Source organism: Anopheles aquasalis, chromosome 3, assembly GCF_943734665.1.
Source record: "Anopheles aquasalis chromosome 3, idAnoAquaMG_Q_19, whole genome shotgun sequence".
Taxonomy (NCBI): domain Eukaryota; kingdom Metazoa; phylum Arthropoda; class Insecta; order Diptera; family Culicidae; genus Anopheles; species Anopheles aquasalis.
The window spans coordinates 7907193-7912500 of record NC_064878.1 but is presented as its reverse complement, the minus strand read 5'-3'; the positions used below and the strand labels follow the sequence as shown (position 1 = coordinate 7912500).

Here is a 5308-nt window from a genome sequence, read left to right as displayed (position 1 = left end):
ATGCTAGCGCACGTTTGCGTGTATTAATCCCGCGGTTCGCGGTTAATTGATCGGCATTTCTAATTTCCTCCCGGGGGCTTCCTGGACGTCACCATCCATCAAGCCACGGTTGCCCTCCCCCCTTTTCGGGTGTCATGTTAATTCCTCTCATCTCCAGGCTGGCAGCTTCTGCCACAGCAACTGATGACGCTGATGAGGTCCACGAAATGAAGAGCCACCATGCCGCAGAACATCCTTCCGGACCTTCAGCTCTATCCAGGGCAACAACTCATCACAACGCGCCATGGCACCGACCTGTCAATCTTCGACCTAGCTCCCATTATTTGGGATCAGGATTGAAATGGATATGCCAAGCATGTTGCGTTTCGCCAGCCAGCCAGCCAACCAGCCAGCCAGTTCTTTTTGCCCCTGGATTACAGCCTCACCGGGCTGTCCAGATTCCGCAAATGCATCAACGTAAAGGCCAATGGTTGCTGTTTGGTTGAGTTTTGATGTGGCCAATGTACCTGTGCTGTGCTGCTGGCTCACCGGCTGGAATCCTCGTTGTGCTAACCGCACAGACCAATCAGTTACAATCAGCTACCGACCAACCTGACTGGACCTGACGCGGGAGGGTGGATATTATCCATTGCAAATGACACAACCGCAAAGTAGCACACATTTCACACAGAGACACGCAATCGGACGAATACCTCACCAGGTCTCAATATTAATTGACAACGTAATTATTGATTTTCGGTCCCTCATGCCAGGCTTTCCCTCGCCGTTTTTTTTATTCCATTTCATCCCCTGCAAAGGCAACCCCCGGGCTCACCCCCCCCCCCCTTAAGGGGGTTATTTTTGTTTCGGAAAATGTCCATCAGTCAGAGTCCGTGACCGAGGACGAGGCCGAAAAAAAAGAAACAGAGGCAAAAGAGAAAGGTACGCGAAAACGTGTACGCGACCGCGAACTTTGGTCATGTTATTATGTCGAATTCGATCAATCACCCCACTGCGGCCCCAGACCCGCCAGGGGTAGCTGGCTATTTACTTTACAATTACACTTAATCACTTTCTTGGAAAACTGGTCGCCGGACGCGAGACGAACATGACTGTGTTTGAGCTGACGGCAATCCTTTTCCACGAAGGGGTGCGATTTCATCCCTTATAATTTTTTTTTGCCGTGTATTTTTAATGAGAAACCATACCGATATCTGCCTGCCGGAATCACCAGCGTTTGCCAATCGAATCCCCTTCCCATTCCACGCCTTTTTTTCATTAATCAAATTCCAGGAAAGCGGCAGGACGAAAGCACTCACCCCTTAAGGGGGGATTGCTACCAGGAATTGAATCGCATTTGCTGACAATTGCAATCGAGCTGCAACCGGAGGACTGCGGAGAATGGGCAGATGGTTAATGAGTAATGATAATGCCAACGGTAGCACTCCATCCACCCACCCACCCGGTTATCTTGGGTCGTATTTTATGCCCTCAAGTAGCCAGGACACGTGGACGCCATTGCAGGGGTGCACGGTGCATGCACATAATTCACCACCCTTTGCGTACCTTGAAAGGTAGGAAAGGGAAAAAACCTCTGGCTAGATTAATATCGGCCAACCTGGTCCTCCACCAGGGCGAACGGAATGTGTCGCCTTACGTTGCTACGAGGGACGGGTCTGTTCCGTTTCCGGTCGGGTGCACCGACGACTTGCAAACCGCAACACCGCCAGCCAGCCAGTCAGCCAGCCCGTCGGTGCTCCGTTCATTTCGTTAATGCATTCGATCATATCTTGCAGGGACTCGGTGTTCCTCCTCGCCTCTTCCGGGGGTGCTTGCAAATTACACCAGCAATCCGGGGGGGTGGGAGGGGTTGCTGGCGCCAACACCACCCTTTCATCCCTTCCGTCCTTCGCTCTATGGCGACCCGCGCGAGGTCGAGGGAGTAAACATGTTTTTGCCTCTCGCGCTCGCGGTCGTTCCCTTTCCTTTTTTTTTTTTTTGCCAACCCAACCCAACCCAACCCGATGGGCCATGCAGTGCAGTATGCTGCAACGTGTTTCCGGTTCCCGCAGTCCGTAAGGCGCACAGGGAAAGGTCCCCGCGACCCCGGAACGGATGGTCCTGACAATCTTAATGCACTTTCTGTGCGCGGTAAACAGGCAGCCATCAGCAACAGCAACTAGAAAACGGGAGGAGCTAGGGGGAACAGGACATCAACCTGGATATCCTGGACACGTGGACCACCACCACCGCCATATGGTGTCGTACAAAATTAGGAAAATTTTGCATAAAATGAAATTACACTATTTCACCCCTTTCTGTTTTGCCCAGGGAGTTTAAAGGAGAGTCGTGATCGTGCAAAAGTGCATTTCTCGCAAGTGGTGCTCGGTTGGGCGTTAGGGTGCCACAGGGGGACGCAGTGTAATTGTACGCTATTATGCAGGTATGATGGGGTGGGATTTGGGTGGTTAATTATGTTATAATTACAATCGAATGTTTGCTGCCGATAATTATTGAGGCGCTCCGGCAGAGAGGGAGAGAAAGAGAGAGAGGAGAGCGAGCGTTGAGATGGGAAGCTGCTGCTGCTCGCAACAGTTTTCTGATTGATCAATTCAGATGTGCAAATCTCTCTAGTTTTTGGCCCAGGAATCTCTTCCACATTTCACACTCTACGGTACTAATTAGTGATTGTTTGAAAACAAATCGGCTTGCTCCAATTTAGCGTACGAGGATGAAATGCGTTCAGCACAAATCCAGCACAGCAGCTGATGAGGTTTCTTGTTCCATGAATTACATGAAATAACAAACGCAGCAGACGAGCGCAAAAATTGAGAAGTGCAGAGTGGCGTGGAAATTCAAATTTCAGCTACTCAAACACACAAACTTGCCCGGTAACCGGCAACTCAACACACAAATCCGCCGCTTGATCTGCCCTGATCTGCGCACTGCGCGCTGTGTGGTTCGAGGAAAAGCTTTTACATTTAATTAAATTCATCACACTTTTAATTACCTTTTATTTGCCGACGACCAACTGAGTCCGACTGAGCGACCGACCAATCTTTCGCGACTTTCGGTGTGCTGACGCTACTGTATCGTTGCGTTTTCCTCGGAAAGCGATTTTCCCGCGAAAAAAATGCAAACCCACACATGCACACTCCCTCCAACATACCGGTACATACCGACCAGCAGAGTAGCGAAATGACAGTAATTAAAAAAGGAAAAAGGAGATAGAACTAGCGGAAAACAGGACTCACCGGATGACACTTGCAGAGGTCAGCAGCCGGGGTGGATTTTCCCACGGGGGCTGCGGTACTGGAGATGGTGGAAAAGTGCGTGAAACTCGCTTTTCTACTTGTTCTTCTGACTTTTCACTTTTCCTCGCTACACACCGTGTTTGTTTTTGTTTGTTTGTTTGTTGTGCTTTCAGTTCACCTGGCAGAGGGATGCGGATTAAGCTTTCCAATGGATTTTCTCCTGAAATCCCCCGACTCTAGAATGTGTGTTTTTCTTTTCTTTCGTCTTTTTGTTTTTCTTTGGTTTTTTTTCTCAATTTTCTCGTTGCGTTTTACGAGTCCTGTTTATGGTTTTCCACAACGACGACGACGAGGACAGCGTTTTATCGTAAACATCAAGCTGTCCCCCCAAAAAGCACGCACACAGTAGTGGTTGAATGTAATGGTGAGTTTCCACCACAACACAGCAGCAGTCGAGAATCAGAAGGATCCAGATGATTTCCCACAAAACACACTGAGGCGACGGTGCGCGCGTTTTCCGGCTGATTCAGGGGGTGGTGAAGCGAGTGGAGAAAAGCGTTTTACGCGCTACCCGATACACTAACACATGCGCATGGTGGCGCCAGTAGCAGCAACGAGCATGGTTCCGGTTGTACTATCCGAGTAGCGCCACGGGACAAGGACGAGCAGCGCCACTCACTGACACTAGCGCTCACTACGGCAGCTCACTAACGGGAGCTCACGGGAGGGCTGGTAATAAAATCAAATAACACCTGACACCGCACCCGGAGGATGGGGAAGGTGGGGTGATACCGAAAGGTCGTCCCGAAAGTCGGCAAGGACATAAGAGCTACCGGAAAGAAAGCAGCGCTGCCACGAGTGTTTGTGTGCGTGAGAGTAAAGCTCAGTGCCACTACCAACACACTCTCAGCCCAACAACACACGCACGATCTCCTTCCTTCCTTCCTCACCCGTTGACTCGCTGACGTCCACGATTTTCTCACGGCGAGGAAAATTCACGGCGACGCACCAACAACGAGCGTACTGGCGAGCGAACGAATGCAGCACACGGCAGCGGGTATAACACGCGGGATAGTGTACACGAACACGCACAGCAGGATAAACGGGGGAAGGCCGGGTGGACAGAAGGGATGGTAACGTGCAAACGAAAGGCAGGAGGCGAACACTGAAAGCGGAGAGCACAACGATGATGATAGGCAGGGCAGCAGCACAAACAACAGTCAAGGCAGCAGCACGAGCAGCGCGAAAAGGTGCCGGAATGGAGTGCACGCGAGAGAGAGAGTGGCTCGTTGGACGAGAAAAGCAAATACAACAACAACAAAAAACACGCACCAATGAGTGGCCCGGTGTCGGTGTCTGCGTGAGCACCCATTTTCCCGGTGGGTGTCCGCGAGGAAAAGTCGTCGTCGCGTTCGTCTAGGAAAGGAAAAAAGGACACCGGACAGCGCGCGTTCAGCCGCGACACATCTAGCCGGTACACACACCGCAAAGGGATGTCCTTCGTGTCCTTGCGTTTGGATGAGTCATTTTGTTTCATTTTAAATGATTTTTTCTCGGAATTTTGCGATGACTCATCGGTGGGGATATCGGTTTCTTGTTAGGTAAGAAAGGACGTATTATTGGAAAGCAATTGTTCAATTGCGTCACACAGAAAGTGATGACGTCATAAAGGGGAAGCTTCCAGAGCGACCGTTAGAGGGCTCCTGTGCTAGTGTCCTTCTTTTCCCAATCCTCCTTGTCGATTTTTTAAGATTATATTGCTTTTCGTTCGTTTTAGAAATTAATGTTCTTTTAAAAATGTTTAAATAAAGGTAAAATTCTCTTCCTTTTCTCTGCAAAAACCTTACACATCTGCTACATGTTCCTCAAACTGTGATCCCTACCGCAAAGGGGCAGTGTGCGCATGTCGCTCGTTAAGAAATCACATCATTACGAACGAACGTTTGCGTTTCTTTGGTAGATTCTATCACGTTATCGGTGATGACGTCATCTGTACTAAAATAGAACTGTTCTGTTGCTGCTCTGTTCTAAAGCGGAACCACGTGGTACATCCTTTGAACTCCGAACTTCCGGTG

General features: G+C 49.9%; 1 protein-coding gene across 1 annotated transcript in view; it reads right to left on the bottom strand.

Moving 5' to 3' along the window:
• LOC126574553 (uncharacterized) overlaps positions 1–3420 on the bottom strand; it is a 299268-nt gene extending 295848 nt beyond the window's left edge. Inside the window, exon 1 of the mRNA XM_050234813.1 lies at positions 3234–3420. The gene's annotated coding sequence lies outside the window, so the exon portion shown is untranslated. The remainder of the gene's footprint in view (positions 1–3233) is intronic.
• Positions 3421–5308: the final 1888 nt, after the last annotated feature.